At 45.8% G+C, this 26971-nt stretch overlaps 1 protein-coding gene across 1 annotated transcript in view; it reads left to right on the forward strand.

The window, feature by feature from the left end:
- Positions 1 to 26971, forward strand: part of GPR161 (G protein-coupled receptor 161) — a 46132-nt gene that overhangs the window by 306 nt on the left and 18855 nt on the right. The window lies entirely within an intron of this gene.

The following is a 26971-nucleotide window of genomic DNA, read 5'->3' on the forward strand; positions in this document are numbered from 1 at the left end:
GAGGGGGGGGCTGGGAGCATGCCTCCCTATAAAGAGACAGGTGCAGGTACAACAGTGCTCCGGCACGTTGTTGCTTGACCTGAATTTGTGGGCGAGGGGGGAGCTATAAATTTTTATGGGAAAAAAATCTCATGTTTTTAAAGTTGGCAACTAATTCAAAACAGTTTTCAAAATTGGCAGGGCCACCAAATTATGTGTGCAGGCTGATTGTTGCCTGCAGACTGCTAGCTTGCAACCTCTGGGTTAGACCTTAGGAGGCACTTGTCATTCTGAGATGCAATAAAGCATGACTGGAAGGGAGGAGTGGTGTCTTCTAGCTGTTTTTCTTTGAGAACAAAAAACATCAACGAAACTGGAGATAGCGATTGGTGCTCCCTGGAGTTTGGAGGAAGGGTTGACTTTATGACTCAGGCCTTCATTCATTCAGCCAGTGCTAATCTCATCTGATTCTAGTCTTCCACCAGAAGAATGCTTACAACCGGGTGGTATCTTTCCCTCGGCCAGTTACGCGCCCAGCAGGCATTCGGGGCAGATCTGTTCAGGGAAGCTGGGAGCATAAAGGAAGGCGTTTTCTATGTGAGCTGGGGTGAAACAGGAGGAGGCACATCAGATTTGGGTTTGGGTTTGGTTTTTACTCAAGTAGCAGGTGAGAGAGCACTGCATCAAGAGCACTATCTGAAGTCAGGCAGCCCGCACACACCTCTGCCATTTATAAACCTGTGACCTGGGATGAATACTGCAAAGCATGCTTAGAATGTAGTAACTTTTTAAAAAAACCTGAATTATTATAAAAGATTTTTTAAAAATGGAAAAATGTATAGGAAAATAAAATTCCCTCCACTTCTCTTTCATTCCCTCTCCTCACCTGAGAGGGAACCACTGTAAGTGTAGTATTTTCTAGGTCTTCTTCAGCGCCTCAGTATATGTCAACCAAGTGTGGAAGTACAGGTGACTATGTAATACATAGTTTATTGATACTACACTATAAAACATGATAAAAATATTATCTGCCTTTCCAACTTTAGGACCAGCCTTAATATATTGAATATGCTTTTAAAAATACATAAATGGGGATCATATATTATTGTGTGCTCTCTGACTTACTTTTTTGACTTAAAAATGGGACTTGGATGTCTTCCAATATCAAAAACATAGGGGCGGGCGCCTGGGTGGCTCAGATGGTTAAGCGTCTGCCTTTGGCTCAGGTCATGATCCCAGGGTCCTGGGATCGAGTCCCGCATCGGGCTCCCTGCTCCTTGGGAGCCTGCTTCTCCCTCTGCCTTTCTCTCTCGCTCTGTCTCTCATGAATAAAAAAATAAAAATAAAAAATAAAAAATAAATCTTAAAAAAAACAAACAAACATAGGGGCGCCTGACTGGCTCAGTTGGTGGAGCGTGTGACTCTTGATCTCGGGATTATGAGTTCAAGCCCCATGTTAGGTGTAGAGATTACTTAAAAATAAATAAATAAATAAAGAGGTGCCTGGGTGGCTCAGCCAGTTGAGGTCTGCCTTCGGCTCAGGTCATGATTTCAGGGTCCTGGGATCGAGCCCCAAGTCGGGCTCCCTGCTTAGCAGGGAGTCTGCTTCTCCCTCTCCCTCTACCCCTCCCTCCTGCTTGTTCCCCCTCTCTCTCTCTGAAATAAGTGAAATCTTTAAAAGACAAAAAAGAACAAAGAATATAGATCTACTCCATTCTTTTTAATGGCTGCATAGTATTTCATAGTATAGATTCACCATAATTCATTTAAACAATCCCCTATTTATGGGCCCTTAGATTGATTCCAACTTTCTCACTTACACATAATGCTGTAGTGAACACACATCTCTGTGTACATGAGAGTATTTCTGGATAAAACTTATTCCTACCAGTGAAGCTGGTGAGCCGAAGGGTATGTTATTTTAAGGGGCGCCTGAGTGGCTCATTCATTGGAGCATCTGCCTTCGGCTCAGGTCATGATCCTGGGGTCCTGGGATTGAGCCCCAGGTTGGGCTCCCTGCTCAATGGGGAGTCTGCATCTCCCTCTCTCTCTGCTCTCCCCCCAGCTTGTGCTCTTTCTCTCTCGCTCACTCTCAAATAAATAAAATCTTAAAACACACACACACACACAAAAACCCCATTTATTTAAGCAGGGGCGCCTGGGTAGCATCTGTCTGCCTTCGGCTCGGGTCATGATCCCAGGATCCTGGGATCGAGCCCCACATTGGGCTTCCTGCTCTTCGGGGAGTCTGCTTCTCCCTCTTCCTCTGCCCCTGCTTGTGTGCTTTCTCTCTCACTCTCTCTCAGATAAATAAATAAAATCTTTTAAAAAATTATTTAAGCAGAATTCCCTTTGTTTATTGTGATCTGGGATTGTGCAGAAAAGCATACCATTCTGCTACCCTATTCTGCTTAATGAGTTTTAAAAAATTAGCCTACATCTTGGAGACCATTCCCGATCAAAGTACTATGCATTTTAGGTTCTCCCAAGTTTACGCTTAAAAAAAAAAAAAAAAGTTAATCAATTTACACTCCTCCAAATTGTCCCATGAAATCCTTTTCCAGTTTTTCTGTTGAGTTGTTTGTGATTTCATCAATTCTTGAGGCTCTTTCTAAATTCTGGAATTTAATTCTTTTCTTGTTAATAAATCAGATCTCTTGCCTTTTATGTTTTCTTCCCCAGCTTTGCTTACTGTGATGTGCAGAAGTGATGACTTTTTACGTGGCTGAATCTGTATCACTTTTCTGTGGGCCTCAAGTTTTCTGTCCTGCTTAGGAAGCCCTCTCCTGTCTCAAGATTAACCATTCTTATATTTTCTCTTTTCTCTCTATTCTTTCTTTGCTTTTTTTCATTTAAAAATATTTTACATTATTGGGGCACCTGGGTGGCTCAGTCAGTTAAGCGTCTGCCTTTGGATCAGGTCATGATCCCAGGGTCCTGGGACTGAGTCCCGCATCAGACTCCCTGCTCAATGGGGAGCCTGCTTCTCCCTCTGCCTGCCACTCCACCTTCTTGTGTTCTCTCTCTCTCTGTCAAATAAATAAAATCTTGAAAAAATATTTTACATTGCTGTTTCTTTTCTTCTGCCTTTTTCCACGTTCCCTGCTCTCGGACAACAGGGAAGGCAGGGTTTGAATTTGTCTGTGAGCCTCGTTAGGCAATGTGGGATCTCTATTTTCTTTCATTTTTAGAGGGACTTTTTTCATCAAGTCTTGAGGATGAGTTCTCCCCTGGGTGGGAGAAGAGGGAGAATGGGCATTCTCAGTGGACATTGCTGTGCCAAATCACAAAACTGGAGAACAGCCCTGGGTGTTTAGAGAGCCACAGTGGAGGGGCTTGCAAATGACCATGTTGTGCAGGTGGATGAGCCTGGCAGGGTATGACCAGGCTGGTTAGGAGTCGATTGTCCAGCAACTCTGGGGAGGAGTGGGGGAGGCCAAAGGTGAGAAGATGAGATAGAAATGTCTGGTAGTCATCGAGGAGAAAGATGGGGAGGCTGCCAGCAAGGGTAATGGCAGTGACCATGAAGTTTGGAGTTAGAATTTAGGGATGCACTAGATGTCTGTGATAAGGAATGGAACCGACCGACCAACATTGATTGCTTCACATACAGCATCTCATAGAAACAAGCAAGTCCATATGAAAATCCAAGGCTCAGATATGTTCATTCATCTCCTCAAGGTCACACACTCAGAAAATGGCAGTCGGGGTCTTAGCCCCATCAGGATTACCTGGCAAGAATGCTCTCTGATGTCCCGGGTTTCCGTCTTGAGTGATTTGGGCGGGGGGTGATGCTTTTTCTAGGGTGGTGAAAAACACGAAGACAAGCATATTGAGATGGTAGAAGCATTGATGATGAATTCCATTTTGCTCATGTTCTGGCTGAGGTGCCTGGGTGTGACAGGTGGGGGAAAACATCTGCTGGGTGGGCGGATATGAATCTGGAGCTCCAAAGGGTTGTCCGGGATCTGGATGGAGATTTTGGAGTCATCACTGTTCAAGTGGGTATAGAGAGTGCACAGAGAGAGATGCTAGGTATCAAGTGGGACTCTTCCTTTTCCAAGGGGTAGAAAATCCAGTTCACATTGGCTGAAGCAGAAAGGAAAGTTACTGGCTCCCATCCCTAAAAAGCTCAGGAGCGTGTCTGGCTTCAGGCATGGGTTCCAGGTTCAAACGATTCTATCGGGACTCATTTTCTTAGCTGCTCTTGTCTCAGGCTCTCCCCTCGAGATGGCTAGGGGAGGCTGCAGGTTCAAATCCAGGGGGAGAGGGGAGCCGTCTTTCCCCCAGCCACCCCAGCAGCAGGCCCTCACATCTCATAAACTGAGTGGGTCAGAGGGAGTTGGAATGTGCTGGTTGGCGAGGAATGAATCATGTGTCCTATCCATGAAGGCGCACGGACTGCAGGTCTGGAAAGGGTGACTCTCCAGGGGAAACTGGGGGACAGCTCCCAGAGCAAAGGGATGTAGAGGAGGGAAACGGTTTCCTCTGTAGATGGGAGAGGGAGAAGTAGCGCAGCAGGGGCCCCTTGGGGAGCAGCCGTGCTGACGGCAGGAGAGCTCCAGGTAAGCAAGACTGGCAAGGAATGAAGGAGGGAGAGGCAGGGGAGAGCCGCAGCGGGGGGGGGGCCATGGGCAGAGGGGGTCTCAGAAGAAAATAAAGTCGGTCGAGGGCATCAGGTGCTGCCGGGAGCTCAAGGGAGGGCGCGTTGGATTTGGTGAGGAGGTCATCCTTGCTCGAAGCAAGGACAGTCATTTATTTTACACCTGACTGGGACTGCCTTCTAGAGGCTCAGCTTCCTACCCTAGCCAGGCCTGGGGCTGACCAGGAAGGGCCAAGGTGTAGGGAGGGCAGTCAGGACATCTGGGCTCTACCAGTAATTACGTGTGTGGCTAAGTAACTCACTTAACTCTTTGGGCTTCAGTTTCATGGTCTGTAAGATAACACAGCTATGCTGAGTTGCTCCTGGGGCCTCAAGAGCCCTGAAATGTTGGCGATTAAGGAAGCTGATCACTTCAAACCCCCTCGTTAACCCTCATTAACCCTGGTCCAAGCTTTTCAGCTACCACTTGGGCTACAGCAGCCACCTCCTCGCTGGTGTCCCTGCCGCCGCGCTCCCCCTACGTGCACTCTTGACCCAGCAGCAGAGTCACCCTTTTAAAACATGTCAACCATTTTGCTCCAGGGGCCTCTGTCACGCATGGGCTCTTATCCACACTCCTCACCATGGTCCTGGTGCCCTTTGTGAAGTCATCTGCCCCTGACTCTAGGTGGTCTGCTGTTCCCCTTTCTTCCACTTCTCCCCAGCGTTATCACCATTCTCCCTCAGGGCCTTTGCACAGGCTTTTCCCTTGGCCTGAAATTCCTTTGCATTGTTTCCTGCTCTGATCAAATGTCACCTGGGAGAGATCTCCTGACTACCCACACCCCCCACCCACCCATTCCTTCTCCTTTCACCCTGCTGAATCTTTCTTCATGGTATCTACCACTATCTGGAATTATTTTGTATATTTGGTGCCTGCTTGTTTACTGTCCGTGTCCCCTCCCCCATGAGTGTGAGCTCCAGGAGAGGAGAGATTTTGGTACCTCGCTCAGAGCTGTGTCCCAGTGGCTTGGCACAGAGTAGGTATTCAGGAAACCTTTTTTAGGGGTAGCCGAGTGAGGGATGGGAAGGGGGAAGCCCGGAGTATCCAGGAACCAGTGGCAGTGTGGTAAGGCGGGGAGGGGATGACACCCTTTATTCCTCAGGGCTTTTTATGATGGCATCTGTCTCAGATACGGTCATCAGAAAAAAAAGGATTCAGAAGTGATATTACTTTAAAACATTGAAAAATAACATTTTCAATTTTAGCAATATGAGTTTAATTCCTTCGCTGGGCTCTAGGAGGATAATGAATAAAACAAATAGTTTAGGGTAGAAACCAATTAACATAATAGCATTGTTTATCTTGTGATAGAAGTAGTCTTAGTCTTTTTTTTTTTTTTTAAAGATTTATTTATTTGAGAGAGCGAGAATGAGAGAGAGAGAGAGAGTACATGAGAGGGGGGAGGGTCCGAGGGAGAAGCAGGCTCCTCGCTGAGCAGGGAGCCTGATGCGGGACTCGATCCCAGGACTCCGGGATCATGACCTGAGCCGAAGGCAGTCGCTTAACCAACTGAGCCACCCAGGCGCCCAGAAGTAGTCTTAGTCTTATTCCCAGCATAGTTTCCATCTCTTCTTTTCTTCTTGGAGCACGTGTGTGTGTATGTTTTATGGAGGGAGTTGTTTTACTTTCCTTCGATCTGTTTGTTAAGTATATACAGTAAAAAGTAGAATGAACTACAGTGCTCCTATAGAACAGGATTCTCAGCCTCCGCACTGCTGACATTTTGGGCTGGATAATTTGTTGTGCGGGGCTGTTCTGTGCATCATGGGTGTTTAGCAGTGGCCTTGGCCTTACATGACAGTGCTGTCCCCTGAGATGTGACAACTAAAAATGTCCCTGGGCATTTCCAGAGACTCCTCCCTGGGGTGGGGGGGGGGGGCCAGAAGCTCCCTTCCTTTGAGAACCACTGATGTAGAATATTGGGGACTGGGGTAGTGATTGGGTTTGATTGTGATCTAAAGTCTTCTGCACGGACATTTTCAGACCTTCCCCAGCCATCCTGATACTGCTTACCTTAAAAAAGATGAGATTTGCTCTTTCAGGGTAGGGGTGGTGTGCATGGAACATCAACCTCATCGCGGGTGGAGGTGTATTTCTCCGTCAGCCGGTCCGCTGAGTGCCTGCCACCCCCACTGGGCAGGAGGCCCGCCTTGCTGGTCACTGAAGCGGCTCACTTCTGGGCAGGAGCCCTTTCCTGGGGTGACCAAACAGTGAGGTTCAAGTCCTGGAGCCCTGGGCCCCTCATGGAGTCCCAGATGCTTCCATCTGCGGTCCCTTGCTGTGCATTCTTTCTCTTCTGTGTCATCCACTGAAGTCGTCGAATGAAATCTCTTTGGCTTTTGGGACGGCTGGGTGGCTCAGTAGGTCGAGCATCTGCCTTTGGCTCAGGTCATGATCCCGGGGTCCTGGGATTGAGTCCCGCATCGGGCTCCTTGCTTCATGGGGAGTCTGCTTCTCCCTCTACCTGCCTCTCCCCCTGCTTGTGCGTGCTCTCTCTCTCTGACAAATAAATAAAATTAAAAAAAAAAAGAAATCTCTTTGGCTTTTGTTAAAATTTGAAGGGGAAACGAAGAATGGAGTTTTCTTTTCAGGTCTTATATATCTTAAACATTTTTTGAGTTTATCCTCTGACAGCCACTCAACTACCTGCTTTCACACGCTTCCTTGTAAATTCCCTTTTTTCTGTTACAAAATGACCCCACCATAACTCTACTTACTGTCCATCAGCATACAGAGTTATTACAGTATTACTGACTGTATTCCCTATGCCGTACATCACATCCCTATGACTTACTTACTTCGTAACGAGAAGTTTGTGCCTCTTCATCCCCTTCACCAGTTACCCCCACAGCTCTACCCACCCTGTGTCTGTGAGTCTGTTTGTTTTGTTTTTTAGATTCCACATGTAAGTGAAATTTTGTGTTGTCTTTCTCTGACTTACTTCATGTAGATAATATCCTCTAGGTCCATCCATGTTGTCTCAAATGGCAAGATTTCATTGTTTTCTATGGCTGAGGAATATTCCATAGTGTATATACCACATCTTCTTTCCATTCGTCTATGGATAGACACTTGGGTTGTTTCCATATCTTGTCAATTGTAAATAATGCTGCAGTGAACATAGGGGTGCATATTTCTCTCTGAATTGGTGTTTTCATTTTCTTCAGATAAATACCCCAAAGCAGAATTACTGGATCGTGTGGTAGTAGTCACACTATTTTAATTTTTTGAGGAACCTCTACTGTTTTCCATCGTGGCTCCACCAACTTGCATTCCCACCAACAGTGTGCAGAGGTTCCTCTTACTCCACATCCTAACCAACACTTGTATTTTTGTCTTTTTTTTTTTAAGATTTTATTTATTCATTTGAGAGAGAGAGAGCATGAGCAGAGGGGAGAGGCAGAGGGAGAGGGAGAAGGAGACTCCCCACTGAGCAAGGAGCCTGACATGGGGCTCGATCCCAGGACCCTGAGATCACGACCTAAACTGAAGGCAGATGCTTAACCATCTGAGCCACCCAGGTGTCCCTATGTTCTTTCTTTTTCTTTTCTTTCTTTTTTTGATACAAGCCAGTGTGACAGGTGTGAGGTGATATCTCACTGCAGTTTTGATTTGTATTTCTTTGATGGTAAGTGATGATGAGCATATTTTCATGTGCCCATTGGCCATCTGCATTTTGTCTTCAGAAAAATGTCTATTCAAATCCTTTGCCCATTTTTAAATCAGGTTGTTTGGTTTTTTTGATATTAAGTTGTGTTTACATATTTTGGATATTAACCCCTTAATGATTTGCAAATATCTTTTTTCATTCATTAGGTTGCTTTTGCGTTTTGTTGATGGTCTCCTTTGCTGTGCAGAAGCTTTTTTGATGTATTCCCACGTACTTAACTTGATGCACCTGGTTTAAAAAGATACTGCTTAGACCAGTGTGAAAGAGCTTAGTGCCTGTGTTTTCTTCGAGGAGTTTTATGGTTTCAGTTCTCACATTTACATCCTTAATCCATTTTGAGTTAATTTTTGTGTACAGTGTCAGAAAGTGGTCCAGTTTATTCTTTTGCATGTTGCTGTCCAGTTTTCCCAGCATCATTTATTGAAGAGACTGCTTTTTTCCCCATTGTATGTTCTTGTCTCCTCTGTGATAGATTAATTGACCATATATGTGAAGGTTTATTTCTGGGCTTTCTATTCTTTTTTTTTAGAAAGCAAGAGTGGGGGGAGGGGCAGAGGGAGAGGGAGAGAGAGAATCTTAAGCAGGCTCCACGCTGAGCATGGAGCTCAGCTTGGGGCTTGATCTCATGACCCTGAAGTCATGAGCTGAAATCAAGAGTTGGATGCTTAACTGACTGAGCCACCCAGGCTCCCCTGGGCTCTCTGTTCTGTTCCACTGATCTGTGTGTTTGTTTTTATACCAGTGCCATACTGTTTTGATTATTGTACTTTGTGGTATAGTTTGAAATCAGGGAGATTGATGCTTTCAGCTTTCTTCTTTCTCAAGATTTCTTTGGCTGTTTGGGGTCTTTTGTGGTCCCATACAAATTGTAGGATTCTTTTTTCTAGTTCTGTGAAAAATGAAAAAAAATTTTGGTAGTATTTTGATGGGGATTGCATTGAATCTGTAGATTGCTTTGGGTGGTAGGGACATTTTAACAATATTAATTCTTCCAGTCCATGAGCATGGTACATCTCTACATTTATTTGTGTCATCTGAAGATGTTTCTTTCATCAGTGTTTTATAGTCTTCAGAGTACAGGTCTTTCACCTCCTTGGTGAAATTTATTACTAGGTATCTTATTATTTTTGATGCAATTATAAATGGGATTATTTTCTTAATCTCTTTTTTTTTAGAGAGAGAGAGAGTGCGCAAGTGGGATGGGGAGGAGGGGCAGAGGAAGAAGGAGAGAGAGAATCCAAAGCAGGCTACACACCCAGTGTGGAGCCCAATATGGGGCTCAATCTCACGACCCTGAGACCATGACCTGAGCCGAAATCAAGAGTTGAACACCTAACCGACTGAGCTACCCTGGCACCCCTTAATTTCTCTTTTTGTTAGCTCTTATTAGTGTATAGAAATGGAAATGCAACTGCTTTCTGTATATTAATTTTGTATACTGAGACTTTACTGAATTCATTCATTAGTTCATTTAAGATTTTTTTTTTTTTGATTTGACAGAGAGGGAGAGAGAGAGAGTGCACACAAGCAGGGGGAGTGGCAGGCAGAGGGAGAAGCAGACTCCCCACTGAGCAGGGAGCCCAATGAGGGGCTCGATCCCAGGACCCTGGGATCATGACCTGAGCTGAAGGCAGATGCTTAACTGACTGAGCCACTCAGGCGCCCCCAGTTTTACTTTTTCCTTTGCAATTTGGCTGGCTTTTATTTCTTTTTATTGCCTAGCTTCTATGGCTAGGTCATAAATTCCTCTTGACAATCACATAAAGGAGGTTAATTTCACTCTCTCTTTCCTCATGGAGAATTTGAAGCTCAGAGATGTTAGGAGACATGCACAGGTCATATGAAATTCAAACCTAGGTTCGGTCAAGATTCCAAAAACTTTTTTATATTGAGTATCAGATTGACATAGATACTAAAGAGTAGGGGGCATATAAGATAGTTTCTCCCACATGCAAAGTGCTGTTGGGAATTCAAAGGGGAAACCGAGGAAGAATTAGTAAGTTTTCTGGAGGAGTAAGTATCCTCATCTAAAATAAAAACTTGTGGGGCGCCTGGGTGGCTCAGTCGTTAAGCGTCTGCCTTCGGCTCAGGTCATGATCTCAGGGTCCTGGGATCGAGCCCCGCATCGGGCTCCCTGCTCGGCAAGAGGCCTGCTTCTCCCTCTCCACTCCCCCTGCTTGTGTTCCCTCTCTCGCTGTATCTCTCTCTGTCAAATAAATAAAAATCTTTAAAATAAATAAAGAAATAAATAAAATAAAAACTTGTGCTAACACATGCGTGTCTGACAGAATAACTAAAATGTAAAGGGAAAACTGTAGCTAGTAAGAGGTAGTAAAGGTCACTGTGAAGGTGGAATGTTCCAGAAAGTTTTCTTCAGCATTTTGCTGTTAAGGTGGACCTTGAGGTAGTTGTTATTTATATAAGTGGCAACAAGGAGGGCAGGCTAGCATGGCTTCTGGTAGTGATCTCCAAGCTTTCCTCAGGCTGCATGTCCCCTTTTAATACCACCTCAGCTGGAGAAAATGCTTAATTGCAAAAAGCTGCTTTGAATCAATAACCACGTGAAAAGTGATTTTTAGTTTTATTGACCACAACAGCATCTATAGACTGAAGAATAGTAGTTTCCATGTGTGCAAGACGTTATTTGTTTGGTCTACAGACAGTGAACTGCCACCCACAGTTTGGGAATGCGTGACTTCGAGGATGTGTGATAGGATAGCTTATAGAGGAAATCAAGGTAGCCAAGAACTAGTAGCACTCTCTGCCTTCTTACGCAGGCCTGCACAGATATCGTCTGCAAATGTGCTTGTAGTCTCTTCGAGAAGTTTGCATTTTCTAGGCTTGGCCTTTTGGGAAATTATAATGTTACATCTTCAGTATATACTTGTCTGCACTTACATAGCCAGTTTCCTGGTGGTATAAAATCTAGTGGGGCTCAACGATTTTGCTTTTAGATTCAGCAGTTTCCCTCTTACTTTTTTTTTTTTAAGATTTTATTTATTTGACAGAGAGAGACACAGCGAAAGAGGGAACACAAGCAGGGGGAGTGGGAGAGGGAGAAGCAGGCTTCCTGCTGAGCAGGGAGCCCGATGCGGGGCTCGATCCCAGGACCGTGGGATCATGACCCGAGCCAAAGGCAGACACTTAACGACTGAGCCACCCAGGCGCTCCTCCCTCTTACTTCTTAAAAAATACTAAAATCAGATGCTGAGCTCAGAGGTGTTTCAGGGGTCCCTGTTTTTCCAGAATATGCAACAGTTCCTATGTCACTTGCATGGCAGAGTGTTGAGAGGTCGAAAATCAACCCTCCCCAAAGGCACAGGAGGAAATGACCTTTATATGACCGAGGCCGTACTTGGAGATCTTTGCACTGATGTGCTCCTTTGCTTTACATAGAGCTACCCTATGACCCAGCAATTGCACTCCTGGGTATTTACCCCAAAGACACAGATGTAGTGAAAAGAAGGCCATATGCACCCCAATGTTCATAGCAGCAATGTCCACAATAGCCAAACTGTGGAAAGAGCCGAGATGCCCTTCAACAGATGAATGGATAAAGAAGATGTGGTCCATATATACAATGGAATATGACTCAGACATCAGAAAGGATGAATACCCAACTTTTACATCAGCATGGATGGGACTGGAGGAGATTATGCTACGTGAAATAAGTCAAGCAGAGAAAGTCAATTATCACATGGTTTCACTTTTTGTGGAACATAAGGAATAGCATGGAGGACATTAGGAGAAGGAAGGGAAAAATGAAGGGGGGGAAATCGGAGGGAGAGACGAACCATGAAAGACTGTGGACTCAGAAGCCAACTGAGGGTTTTAGAGGGGAGGGGATGAGGGGAAGGGTTAGCCCGGTGATGAGTATTAAGGAGGACATGTACTGCATGGAGCACTGGGTGTTATACACAAACAATGAATCATGGAACACTACATCAAAAACTAATGATGTATGGTGATTAACATAACATAATAAAATTTAAAAAAGACCTTTAACAAGTTCCACGAGGAAAACTATAGATAAGTGTACTTTGTATAGGGAAAAGGGGAAGCTGAAAGTTGGCAAAAGTGGCAGAGAAAGTATAAGAAGGAAATAAAGGCACATTCGGTGTGAAAGGATACACCGTCGCCCTGATCCGACTGGAGGGAATCCCTGTTTGCAGTCCTGCGGTGGAAATCCGCTCTCCCAGTGACTCTGACGAGCACAGCCGTCTTCCCTGATCTTTCAGAAGAAAGCAGGTGCCTTAGAATTCATTTCTAAGGTCTTTCCCAAGTCAGAATTCCATTTATCTCAGTACTTAATGACCTTGAATCGTGAAAAATCATTGTTTTGTATGGTTTGTTTTAAAATGTAGAGAAATGTATGATAGATTTTCATAATTTTGCTTAAAGGCTTAAAATAAAGAGTTTTGATATTTTAAGGTGGAAAACCCCCACCAATTCATAAAAGTCAGCTATCCAGAATGAGGCATTTCCAAGGATTAGCCCAGGTTTTAGTGCATTTTTGGAAGAGAAGTCCTTACTGGAAGCCCTCTCTTCCTAACGATTAGAGTCTTTGATTCTGTAGTTATCATGGTAAAGGCGAGCGAGTTAGGCTCACTGTGGGGCTGAGGGGCAGGGGCCTGGGTAGATGGGAGAGGAGGATGCATATGAACGAAGACCCCACAGCACGGTTCGCCTTCCTCTGCGTCTCTCCTCCCACCTTCGCCCTGTGTATCAGGTTAACGTTGCTCTACATAGCATGGAAGGGAAACTGGGGCTGGCTAGCATGGAAGGGAAACTGTACGACAAGGACTTAACCAGAAAGGGGTTGACTAGCATGGCTGGGCACAGCGGCTTCACAGTTCGACATGTGGTTTGGGCTTTAGTCTTCCTGCTCGGATTGCGTGGGACTTCCAGCTACCTGGTCAAAAGGTGGCTGCCTCATTTGGAAGCTTGGGTTTGAGTTCCAGCCAGGAGAGAGGGGAAAGGAAAAAGGGCAGAAGCCATAGCTGAGTGTGTCCCCATTTATCAGGAAACGAATAGCCTTCGTCACGTTGTAGACTTCTGTTGACTGGAACTGGGTCTGACGGCCGCCCAAGCTCTGTACAGTGAGTCTGTTTTTTGTAGGCATATTTAGTGCCCCGCGTCAAGCCAGAGTTCTGTTGAGAGGGGAAAGGGATAATGACTGGATGGTGAAGAGCATCTGCTATGTTTGCAGAGCAAAAACCACCTAGTGTGCCAGGATGCCCAGGGTCCCATGGTTCATTCATGTATTCAATCATTCATCACATCTGTTGGGTACCTGTTATTTGTCAGTCGCTGTTCTAGGTGCTGGCAAAGAAATTTGCAGAGCAGAATTCCTTGCACTCATGAAGCATACAGTCTTGTGGGAGAGAAGGGCATTAATAAGATAAATAAGTACGTGCATCTGCACTAAGAAAAAGTAAGGAAGGGAGTGGAGCCACGAAGTGTTGGAGAGGGGTATAAAAGGTGGTGTGGGCTGGGAGGGCCTTGCCAAAAAGGTGGTTTAAGTTAAAACCTAAAGGAAGTGGGGGAGCAGCCGCCAAATATATCTGGGGTAAGGGCATTCCAGGCATAGGAAACAGCAAGTGCAAAGGCCCTGAGGTGGGTGCATGCTTGATGTATCTGTGAAATAGTGAGGAAGCCAGTGTGGTTGGAGTGGGTGTAAAAAGCAGTTTTTATTACGAGGTTGGAGCAGTAGTGGAGAGCTAGATCATGTGGGAAACTGCAGAGTTTATTCTGAGTGATACAGGAATCCTTTTGGGGTTATGAATAAAGCAGTGACTTGTTCATTTGTTTGGACCTCTGTTTGAACTGGCTCATTGTGGTTGCTGCGTTGAGGATGGGGGCAGTGGTAGATGCAGGTAAGCTAGTGAGGAAGGTATTTTAATAATCTAGAGAAGATACAACATAGCCTGGACCAGAGTGATGGTAGCAGAGATAGTTAAACATAGTTGAATTCTAGAAACTTGTCAAAATTAGAGCACATAGATTTGCTGATGAACCAGAGAGGAGCTGTGAGACAAAATGAGGAGTCAGGAATGACTCCCGAGTTTAGGGTCTGAGCCACTGGGAGGATGGGGGAACCATAACGTGAGATGAAGAAGAATGTGGAAAGGGCAGGTCTGAGAGAGTTGACGTCTGGTTGCGGACATGCCAGGCTTGCCATGCTTGTGACATCCGACTGGAGATGTCGAGTAGCCACTTGGACGTATGAGTCGGGAGCTCTGGGGAGTGGCATTGGCTTCTTTCTGTCTGCCCGAGCAGGGGATCCTACTGGACCCTTGGTCCACCACCCCCACGTCTGGCAGCAGCGGCAGGGAATTTGGAACAGCCTGGGGCCGTTCTGACCTGGTCTGACCCAGCCTTGCGTGCTGGGATCCCAGTTCTAGGCAGGATGGCCGCGGGCCTGCGTGGTGGGGGCTTTTCCACGCCTGCCCTGGAAGAGCTGGTGTTCCTGCTCTTCTTCCACCCAGGGCGGTCACGTGGTCCAGGCTGGGGCGTCCAGTGGCCTGGCAAAGGGGAGATCGCTGCCTTGTGCGCAGCTGGAAGAGTACGCCCTCTAGTCCGGTCTGGCTGGACCTTCAGGGTGCTAACGCTTCCCCGGAGAGCTGCGGTCAGCCCATGCTGCTTGCCCTGCCTTTTCCTAAAGCGCTTTTCCCTGGGGACTTAGGACTCTCCCCTGGAGAGCTGTCTCGCTCATGACTGCAGCTGGTGGTGTGTGGACTTTCCGGGGGCTGAAATGGCCCGGCCCCGTCCGCGTGGACCGGGAAGCACCAGGGGGAATGCTGGCGGCCTTTGCTGTTGCTGACGGCGGCCTGGGACGAGGCCAGGGGTCCTTTGGAAAAATTCAGCGGACGGTCCATGGCTCCGAGTTCAGCTGGCTTAGTACGGGGTGTTCCTCACATCCTCCCAACACACACGACAAACACTGCAACAGAGAGGTTTGAGGAACAGAGAGCTGAGTTTTGTTTGACCGTGGCCTCCGGGGAGGGTGCCGCACGACGCATGGTTTCACGTTGTGTGCTCAGCCTGGGAGCCCGTGCTGGACGAGGAGCTGGTGAGGACTCATCCTGGCCACTCCGTCGGCTGGTGCTGGCGGGGGTGTGTGGGGGTGTGTGGGGGGGGGGAGTGGGGGTTACTCCAGATGCCGCCCGTGGGGAAGATAGCTACTGCCTTCACTTGGTGACTCTCCAAACCCTGTGGGGAGAGGCCTTCAAGAGAAGGAACCCTGATAAATACGTTTTTCAACTTTTTTTTTTTTTTAATTTAACATGAAACTTGCCATCTTAGCTGTGGTTAAGTGCACAAATCAGTGGTATCGACTCCATTCACATTGTGCAACCATTCCCGCCATCCATCTCCAGAACTCTCCTCATCTGGTAAAACTGAACCCATTAACCAACCCCCCCTCCCTCCTACCCTCAGCTCCTAGCATCCACCGTTCTTCATTCTATCTCTAGAATTTTGACTACTCTGAGCTCCTCATGTAAGTGGAATCATCCAGTATTTGTCATTCTGTGACTGACTTATTCCACTCCGCATAGCATCCCCCAGGTTCATCCATGTTGGAGCCTACGTCACAGCCTCCAGTACTCCATCGTGTGGGTGTACCGTATTTCGCGTATCCATTCGTCACTCTGGACACGTGGGTTGCTTCCACGTTTTCGCTAGTGTGAATAATGCTGCTGGGAACATGGGTGTACAGGTATTTCTTCAAGACCCTGCTTTTCATTATTTTGGGTTTAGAACCAGAAGTGGAACTGCTGGATTGTATGGTAATTCAATATTTAATTTTTTGAGAAACCTTCATGCTGTTTTCCACAGTGGCTTTGTCAGTACATTCCCACCAACAGTGAAGAAGGGCTCTATTTCTGCACATCCTCACCAACGCTGGTTGTTTTCTGTTTTGTTTTGTTTTCTTATAGCAGCCATTCTAATGAGTATGAGATGATATCTCTTTGTAGTTTTATTTGCTTTTCTTAATGCTCAGTGATGTTAAGCATCTTTTCATGTACCTGTTGGCCATTTACATCTCTTTTTTGGACACAGGTTTTTTTTTAGGTTAGTCTTGAATTTTAGGAGTTCTTAATATAGTCTAAATAGTAATCCCTAATCAGATATGTGATCTGCAAACATTTTCTCCCATTCTGTGGGTTGCCTTTATATTCTGTGGATAGTACCTTTGGATGTATGGATTCTTAAAATCTTCACAAAGTCCAGTTTGTCTTTTTTTTCTTTTTTTGCCTGTGCCCTTGGTGTCCTGTCCAAGAAATCATTGCCAGATTCTGTGTCGTGACTTGGTATATTTTTTGTTCGTTTCTTAGGCTTCAGTCTCCCTGCTCCCCCATTTATTTGTTTGTTTCTTTCCCTCTTTCAATAAAGTCATTAGACCAATAGATCAGTAACATATTTTAGACTCCATAAATCTTTAGCCATTCTATAAACAGGGAGTATTCTGAGAGGAGGATGGGTTGAAGCAAAAGTAAATTGGAAATGGAAGCACATAGCCCAGTTGGCTGGAGCAGAGGGCCCGTGACGGGGTTGATGGGTGAGAAATCGGGTGTGTAGGTGAGTTCACACCATGTTGCATCTTCTGTGGTGAATGGATGGGTTGAAAACAGATGGTAGCCTCACGGCCATCGGGCCAAGTTGTATATAGCTGCTCCTACCTGTTCTCGAAAACTAGGCACTTAACCTTTCTGAGCCTCAGTTTCCCCATTTTATTATTTAACAAACACTTAATGTGGTTCCAAACACTATTCTAAAGCACTGTACAAATGTTAACTCGTTGACTTCTCCCCCCAACCCTGCGCAAGAGTATTGTCCCCGTCTTACAGAAGGGAAAGCTCATGCCCAGAGAGTTTAGGGAGCACGTCAAGGTCACAGAGCCAGTAAGTAGTGGAGCTGGGATTTGAACCCAGGCTCTCTCGTTCCAGAGTTCATGCTCTTAACTGTATGTTAGGCTGCCTCTCTGAAATGGGGAGAAGCCTAATTCCTACCTCTCAAAGTTACCCAGATGATCTAATGAGATGATGCATGTCAGGACACATTGTATGTTGCACGGTGTTTTGCAAATACTGTTTATTATTAGTTAAAAATAATTAAGTAACACTCTGGAAATGGATGAGATTCTCAAGAGTGTAGGGAGAAAGGGATGGATCAAGGACCAAGCCTTGGGAAGTGTCTATGCTGAGGAGCAAGGGCTTGGTTTGGGGAAGACATCAAGCAGACTCACTGTGGACAGGGTCACAGTCCGTGAAGAGCCCCTGGCTCCAGCCTTCTAGTCTCTACCGAAGGATGTTGTGAAGGGCAGTGAGGTACTCAGGTGGATAATGTCCGTGCAGAGGGGACCAAAGCCAGGTCTCTGCCACTGGCCCACCAAGAACTCCGTTGGGGACTTAAGGCAGTCTGCAGTTCCGACTGCAGCTTTTTTTCCTTCTGTGGTGCATTTTCCCAAGCAGACCGGAGCTCAGACCTGCTCTACATGTGAAGTGAGAGGCTTGGAACTAGGACATTCCTAGGTTTGTGGTGGCTTTGTTGGGGCAAGAGTAGAGTGCACTGCGCATGGGGACGGACTCTGGGCTGGCTGGCTGGGCCTCCCTCTGGGGTTGCAGAGGCCAGCCTGCTGCACCTGCCATCTTTGGGACAACGATCACGTGAGTGCCCAGAAGGATGGCAGGAGTATGGAGAAGGACACCCAGGGATCTTGTGATCTCTCTCTGGCTCTCAACAAGGTGTGTGGTCTGGTTTGTAGTGGGAGGTGGTGGGGGCTTACTGTCGATCTCAGTTCCCTTAGTGCAAAGCAAGGTAGTTATTAGAACCTTCTTTCAACACCACCCCGCCCCTCCAGCCGGTGACTGATGTGCATAAAGTGCTTGGGGGTGCCGAGATGAAGAGCCCCTGAGAGAATTGCCAGAACAGGGCTACTGTGACCTCACCTGGCTTATTTGAGTATCTTCTGTGCCTACCTGGCTTTGATGGGCATTTAATTTCTCTAGTAGAGGGCCTCTGGTGGTGCCAGCTTCCAGGCTGCTCAGGCTCCTCATAAAGGTGGGTGCCACAGAGAAGAAAGTGAACCACCCCCCTCAGGTATATTTAAGAATGTCAGAAGAGAACCTTATGCCCAAAGAATCTGTTTTTCTAGAGAAGACTTCAGGAGAGGACAGGTGTGTCCTGGCATGTCCAGCAGCCCCTGGTTAGAGAACTACCTGGAGAACTGCTTCCTTCTGACCAACACGGCCTCCAGCGGCCATCTGAGCCCGGGCCTGCTGTCTGTAGGCCCTCAGGGAGACCCTTTGATGGCCTCACTTCTCAGGGGCATGTAGGGGGGTGCTCCTTTTCTTTGTAGTGGCTTGTGGACCGGGACACGGATCTCCTGATCCCAAAGAGACCGAACTCTGGGGGTGAAAAGCTTCTCTCTGCTGCCATACGAGGGGTCCACGGTACTAGAGTCCACGAGTCTGCAGCAAGAAGAAGAGGGTAAAGTTTTTAGAAGGAGGCTGAGGAAGGCAGAGCTGTGCCTAAGGAGTTGGCCTAACCTTGAAGAAGGGAAGGTGTCCGGTACTAACATCCAAAAAAGTGGGGTCTTGACATTTTGTATGCAGACCATGCGTCTCCGGGTATTAGTTGGGATTCTTCAAGTTGCAAGTGACAGAAACCCAGCTTAGTTAGCCTCAGTGAAGGTGCATTGGCTCCTGTACCCGAGGAGAACAAGATGATTCAGTCTCAGATTATTCCACCAGCATTTGTGGATGGATTCATTGCATTCTCTCTCCCCTCACCCCTCTCTGTCCCCGTCTCCATCACTCCCTCAGCTTTGCCACTGAGTGCTCTCCTCAGTGCCAAAGACAGCCTGCTGCTGTGCCCCCAGGCCCGTATTCCCTCGGCCTACCAGCCTGTGGTAGCTAGTCTGCCCTTGAGGAAAATCAGAGTTCTAGATAGAAAGAGGAGGTGAGACCATAAATATCCAAATTTGCACAATTAAACAAGAGAGGTAATCTACCCTTACATTGTAGTAATTCTGTTTTTGCAGATGAAGATTACTTCTAGAATTACTTCTTGGAAATTACCACGCAGATGGGTTTATAAAACACAGTAGATACCTGTCTCAATATTCTAGAACGTTGCCTTGCTTTTTAACCCAGAATGATACTGATCCCTTACTTGAGAATCACGATTTGGCTTTGAATGACTTGAAGTCGTTGCCAGCAGGCTAACCCAGCAGACTGTCTTCGGTCTCTGGGAATGGCCAGGAGGGCCCAGGCAGCTCCGAAAGACGTGCGTCCATGCTACACCGAGCCACGGAAGGAGGAGGAGAGGGGAACGTTCAGCCTTCCCCAGTGACCTGTCAGGAATAACTGCTGATACGTTTATTAAAACCTCAGACAGGGCGCCGGGGTGGCTCAGCTGGTTAAGCATCCAACTCTTGGTTTCGGCTCAGGTCATGATCTCAGGGTTGTGAGATCAAGCCCTGCATTGGGCTCCACACTCAGCGGGGAGTCTGCTGGAGATTCCTTCTCTCCCTCTGCCCCCCCATCCCCCTGCGCATTCTCTCTCTCTCTCTCACAAGTAAATAGATAAATTTTTTTTTTAAAAAACCCACCTCAGCCAGGGGGTACTTGCGTTGTTTCTCAGAGTTGCAGCACAAGGCAGGACGCAGTGAGTGTGGGAGTTCTGAACCACCTTTGTGTCTGGAGGCAGACCTGGCCCACAGGTGGTGATGTGAGTCACACGTAATTTGCTCCCATGCAATGGGTCCGGGCTTGTCGGGCCTGGGGAAGCTGGCTGCCTGCCAGGACGCCTTCACTGGCTGGGGCGATCCGAGCCCTCTCTCTTGTTCTTTAAAGGTACACCCCTGGGAGATTTGCTGGGGCTTGTGCCTCCCTGCTGTAGGCCTCCTGGCAGAGGCCGGGATTTTGGATTTCCCTGGTTGGGCGGCTCTTTGGTCCCCACACCCCCCTCAGCCTCCTGGGAAAGGTTGGACCAGAGGACCTGAGGCTCAGCAGGCAGCCCTGGGTTGTCGGTCCTCCACCTCACAAGCCTGCCTGCTGTAGGGCCACTGGAGAGTAACACGCACCAGTTGTGCTTTCTTAATTTTTTTCCCCTGTCTTTTGTTTGTTGTTTGTTGTTGTTTTTTAAAGATTATTTGAGAGAGAGCGCTAGCAAGAGGGAGCATGAGCAGGGGGAGAGGGAGAAGCAGGCTCTCCACTGAGCGGGGAGAGGGAGAAGCAGGCTCCCCGCTGAGCAGGGAGCCCAAGGCGGGGCTCGATCCCAGGACCCCGAGATCCTGGCCTCAGCTGAAGGTAGATCCTTAAGCAACTGAGCCACCCGGGCGCCCCTTTCCCTGTCTTTTGGATTGGAAGTTTTGCATCCTATTTTTATTCTTTTTATTCTTTTACATTGTTAACACTCCTATTTAACAATGACAGAATTTCTTTTTTTTTTTTTTAAAGATTTTATTTATTTTTTTAGAGAGCGAGCGAGAGAGAAACAGCATGAGAGGGGAGAGGGTCAGAGGGAGAAGCAGGCCCCCGCTGAGCCGGGAGCCCGATGTGGGACTCGATCCCAGGACCCTGGGATCATGACCTGAGCCGAAGGCAGACGCTTAACCATCTGAGCCACCCAGGCGCCCAACAATAATAGAATTTCTAAAGCTCATCATTCATCTACAGATAATTACTGAGTGTACCTACTGTGTGCAGGCTTGTCCAGCTGCTGGGGAAGCAGTCCTAACCGAAGTCCCTGCCCTGAGTACATACTAACCTGGACGCTTCCTATTCTCACCGGACCTTTAGGAGCTTCCACTTTGCTTAGTACTTTAATTTCACCCTGTTGGAGGCTCCCAAATTTGCTCTTTTTATAAATTTATGGTTGATGTTTAACTTTTTAAATTTCAATTTCATTTTTATGCAGTGGTTATTTAGATTTATCCATATATTTGCCAGTTTCTTTTCTAACAGTTGATTATTGCACCCTACTTATATTTGGGATTTTGGGTTCTTTGATGGACTGAGTCTTTAAGTGGATCTTTCAGTCAGTTTACAGTTAGTGAACATTCAGGTTTTGTTTGCCATAGAAGTATATTGTGCCTTCTCTTGAATGGTGTTCTAGAATGTTAGGGCAAGAGTTCTTTTCCTCAGCACTTTGAGGAGATCATTCCATGGTTTTCTGGCCTTTATTTTCTGTTTTCTTCAAAAGAAGAGTCTGCTGTTTATCTAATTTTTACTTCTTTATCAGAAAACTTGCATTTACTAGTTTCTCTGTGTCTTGATGTTTGTCATTTTTCAGTGTGATGTGCCTTGATGCAGACTTATTTTATTTTTTATTTTTAAAGATTTTATTTATTTGTTAGAGAGTGAGAGAGAGAGAGCATAAGCAGGGGGAGCGGCAGAGGGAGAGGGAGAAGCAGACTCCCTGCTGAACAAGGAGCCGGATGCTGGACTCGATCCCAGGACCCTGGGATCATGACTTGGGCCGAAGGCAGCTGCTTAACCAGCTGAGCCACCCAGGTGTCCCAGACTTTTTCTGATTTACTCTTAGAACTCGATATGCCCTTTCATTCTGAGGACTCATGTGTTTCTTTAATTCTAGAAAATGTTCAGTCCTCCCTTTAAGAACTGTGTCAACTTTGATGTGGACAGTGTAGGTCCAACCTAATGCAAGTTGGATGCTTTGGACTCAAGTAACAGAAACTTAACTGAAAATAGATCTAAAAATCATTTTAAGAAATGTATTTCCCATAACAAGAAGCCAGGATGAAGTGACTTGAAGGTTTGCTAATTCAGCAGCCTGAGGATTGACCATTCTTTGCCATGTTCACCACGCTGGCTGAGCACCTCTAAAGATCCCAAGATGTGCTTTCTTTGCTTCAGCTCTGTGCTTTCTTTGCCGTTAGGGCCCTTGGAAAAGATTTTTCTTCATAGTGTCTTTGTGAGATCAGAGCAGCTTTCCCCAGATGTCCCCATTTCCACCCCCACCAACCCCAAACCTCCTCCTGACTACTTTGCCAGGATTGCAAGGAGAAGGGACACAATGATTACTTTAGACCAACCAGGATCTAGCTTCCAGAAGTAGGGAGGATCAACCTTCTCTGAGTCACTGGAGGATTACACCAAAACAAAGTCAGAGCTCTGCCAGTAAGAAAAACCAGAGTGGTGGTTGGGTAGGCCCCAAGCAGCGTCTGCTACCCACATTCTCTTTAATGTCTTGCTGCCCTTCTGTTGAACTTATGTTGGATCTTCTTATCCTGTCCTCCATGAATCTTGCCTTTTCATACTTTCAGTTTAATCTTTTTAATTGCATTTTGAGTAATTTCCTCAGAACTGTCTTCCAGTTTACCATCTTTCTCTTTAGCTAAATCTGTTGTTCAGCATAACCACTGAGTTTTTAATTTTGACAACTAAAATTTTAATTTCTAGAATTTCTATTTGATTCTTTTTCACGGTTGCTTACCATTTTTTCATGATGTCTTGTTCTTTCATTATGGTTCTTACCTCCTTTTTTTAAAAGCTTTTAATAGTATTTATTTTACAGTCTCATTCATCTTTTTCTATTAATTTAAGTTCTTGGAATGTCAGTTCTTTTTCTTTTGTTGACTCTCCCTCGTGAATGCTGTGCACTCACTTTCATTGAGTGTTTGTTTTTTGAATGTGGAAATTCACTACAGAGCCATTTTATGCTTACTTTTGTCAGCATTAATTTTTACATGGATTTATTAGTTTGGATTTCTGCCCCATGCAGAATGCATGGATTTGGTACCCACATCAGCATGGCACATGACTTAATGTTTGATTTCTCACGGAAGAAAGTGTTTCATGCTCCACCCAGAGCCTCGGGTAAATGACTGTGTTTTTGCTGCTTCCCTTTGCCAGTGGGAGGAGTTTTTCTCATCCCTTTTTCATGGAGGGGGCTGCCCTTCTAGAACCCGCTGTTTATGCAGGGCATTGGTTCCAGTTCTCTGCCTGTGGAGCTCAGAGTCACCCTCCCACATAAAAAACCTCAGCCCTAGGGGTCTTGAACTAGGTCTGATACTCTTCTGGCCACAGGTGTGGGATTATAACTCTGGCTTTGAATTTTGTTTCTGATACCCATGGATTTCTCTTTCTTGGCTTTTCTTTTTCTTTCTTTCTTTCTTTCTTTTTTTTCTTTTTAAAACCTCAGGTCATATTTAACCCAGCATTTCAATGAATTTGGAGCGGGAAAGATGTTCACAGCGGCTGAGTCCGCCATCTTGCCAGATGTGATTCCCTTAATAAGTGAAAAACACTCTGCTTTGCTTGAGTAATAAAGCACATCCTATTCATTCTCTCATTTGCCTTTTATTCTATAGTTTCACTTTCTTAATCTTTCTGACTGCATGCCGGGGAATTTCCTTGGATCTGATTCTGTATATTTGAATAGGGAGTCCTCACTGGTACCTCTGGTAGCCAACTTGACACCACGGGGTCCTTCCTCTCCTTTCCCTATTCTGTAATCTGTGCCTCCTTTCTCCATAAACATGTAGACTCACTTGCTCTACATTCAAAATAGTTGTAAAATTACACCACCATTAACAACATCAAGCCTACTAAGTAAACTTAGTAGTTCTTTGGTCCATAGAATATCTACCATTAATGATTTGCAGTCAAAATACTGTATTTTAAAAGCTACTTGATATAACTTTTTTCTCCGTATGGTTATGTTATCAATCTTACAGACAGTTAGGCTTGTTTTTTCTGTTTGCAATAATTTTGTTTACCTTTTGCATCCATTTGTATTTAAAATTTTTTAGTGTATAAAATACTTACATGGTTCAAAAATCAAAACTGTAAAAAAATACTTAGAGAAATTTTACTTCCATCAATATCTTGATTTCTGGTTATCTTTCCTATTTTTCTTTTTGCATAAGTAAACATGTATTTGTGCATATTTATATGCAGATGAATATGCATACTTTATTTTCCCTCTCTCACGTTTTTCCAGGTTTTTTGGTTTTTTTACCATTAGTGCCTTAATGAACGGAATAACTTTGTGCATCTGTTATTTCATATTATGAACTTACATCTTCAGGCAGTTATCTAGAAATAGAATTGCTGGGTCAAAGGGTACACGCACGTGGAGCTTTGTTAGATATTGCCAAACCCCCCGCCACAGGGCTCTTCCCTTTTGCGTTCACACATGGAGTGTGAGTGAGTGCGGAGAATGCCCGTTTCCCCTCAGCTTCACCAACAGAGAGTGATGCCATGCTTGAGTTTTTGTGGCATGAAGGGGAGGAAATGGTATCTCGTGTAGTTTTGTGGGCATTTCTCTTACTTTGCCTGACATTGGGCATCTTTTCATATGTTTAAGTACAATTGGTATATCTGGTTCTGTGAACTGTTTATGTCTTTTTGTGCCTGGTTTTATTGGGATCTAAACTGACACATAACATCATGTAAGTTTAAGGGGTACGATACAATGATTGGATGGATGTGTATACTGCGAAATGACCACAAGAAGTTTAGTTAACATCGATGTCCTCAGATAGCTACATTTTTTTTTCTGTTTGTATCTTTTGCTCACTTTTCTGCTTTTTCACCTTTTCTATTTTTTTTTTGGAATTACTTAATAAATTAGAATGATTAGTCCTTCCTCTGAGACATAAATTGTAAATATTTTCTCCCATTTTGTCATTTGTCTAATGACTCAAAGTCTGTTTTCTTTACCGCCATGTTATCACTTGTGCAGTTAATAATATGCTCATGTAGGACCTTTATTTTGAGACACCAATCAATAATTTACTTATAAGAGGTTTTTTTTAGATTTTTTTTTTTTATTTACTTGAGAGAAAGAGTGAGAGCGAGCAGGAGCAGAGAGGGAGAGAGAGAAGCAGACTCCCCTGCTGAGAAGGGGCTGATGTAGGGCTCGATCCCAGGACTCTGGGATCATGACCTGAGCCACAGCAGATGCTTAACCGACTGAGCCACCCAGGTGCCCCAGTAGTTTACTTATAAGAATTAACAAAATTCAGAATTCAGAACTCACAAAATAAAGACAAAACCCAGAAATAACCTTACAAAGACTTAGACATAGAAGGCATACCTGTAAAGAATATTCATCGCACAGAAGCTGGAGTAACTAATACTGCATAACTGAATAAAAATTCAGAATATTTCAGCAGCCTGGAAATACGGGCCAAAATGCACAAAATAAAATTTAGTAGAAATGTGTTGTATTTAGGCTTAAAAACATTAATGCCATAAGTTTTAGACTGGGGACTCCTGCCTTCACAGAAATTCATATTTGTATAAGCTTTGGGTTTTAGTTGACCACACAGTTAGAAAAGCCCAACAGGATGATATGGGTGCTGAAAGAAAATGTGTTCTTAGAGTGAATATTAGGAGGAGATTGTCCTGATGATGGAGAAAATTGCCCCCTTGTGCTCCACACTTACCAGCCCACATCTGGAATGGTACATTCAGTTTTGGGGACCACAAATCAAGAGGGTCATAGCTGTCTGCGAACAAGTCCAAACCAGGGAGTCTGAATTAGTGAAGAGTCTGGAAGTCATTTTAGGAACTCGGGAGATTAAATCTGGAGAAGGGAAAGCAAGTCACTTGTGAAGCATTTAAAGGCTCGAGTGGAGGAGGGATTAGGATTATTCGGTGTTGCTCAAGCCAGCGGGCCTCGGGCCCCCAGCAGACAGGCTCACTCGAAAGGGAAGCTTTCTACCCAGCACTCCGGACTGCTGGAAGGGGACGGGCTGCCTCTCAGTCCACCAGCTCCTGGTGGCCAAAGGTGTTTGGATAGTGGCGTCAGGTCAACTGGGGGGTGGCGGGGAAGGCTCTGCAGCTGTGTGTGGACAGTTCAGGCACCAGGGTTCCTGTCATCTGGCTCATGGGGGGAAAGCTTTCCTTCTTTCTGGTGTCTTCTGTTTGTTGGGAACAAGAGCAGGTGGGGGAAGTGTCTGTGGGATTTTTTGGCTGCTAAAGTAGATGAAATGTTTGGAGAAACATGCCTCTAGAATTGGATGTTAAGATGTTAGCCTTCAGGTTTAGCCAGGATGCCGAGCCAGCGTCCTGAGAGCAGGGACTGCACCTTGCAGACAGTGGTGTCTGTGGGCCAAGACCTCGGACTGTGCCTGCTCGTGCCTCTTTAGACTCGGTGCTCGGGTCCTTGCCCGCCTTCCCCATGGCTGACAAGAGCAGCGATGATGCCTCAGTATGAATTGTACTCGTTGCTCAGGGACCTCAGAAAGTTCCTATAAGCTCTCTGTTGAACTCTAATGGGCACGCGGATCAACTGGGGATGGGATGAAAATGCAGGTTCTGGTCCAGGAAGTCAGCCGTGTACTTGAACTTCTCCATCTCCGTGGCTCCAGTTGCTGCTGCCGCTGCTGGTCCGGGGACCTCCCTGAATTGCAGGGGCCCCAAAGCAGCCCAGCCCACCTGTCCCCTGCTTGTTTAAAATGCAGGTTCCTTGGCTGGACCTCTGATCTCTGGGACCAACATCTCTGGGGCGGGGCCCAAGAATCGGCTCTCCTTCAGTACATCAAAGGTTTCGGGGCATGTGAACAGACTGGGTTAGATTGGAGGAACACGTTGTTCAAGGAGACCCAGGGAGTCACACACAAAGTTGGTTGTAGAAAACAGGCCTCTGTGGTGGAGCTTGAGTGGGGAAGACTGGGTAAGGGTCTCAGGACTGA

Source organism: Neomonachus schauinslandi, chromosome 6 (genome assembly GCF_002201575.2).
Source record: "Neomonachus schauinslandi chromosome 6, ASM220157v2, whole genome shotgun sequence".
Lineage (NCBI taxonomy): Eukaryota > Metazoa > Chordata > Mammalia > Carnivora > Phocidae > Neomonachus > Neomonachus schauinslandi.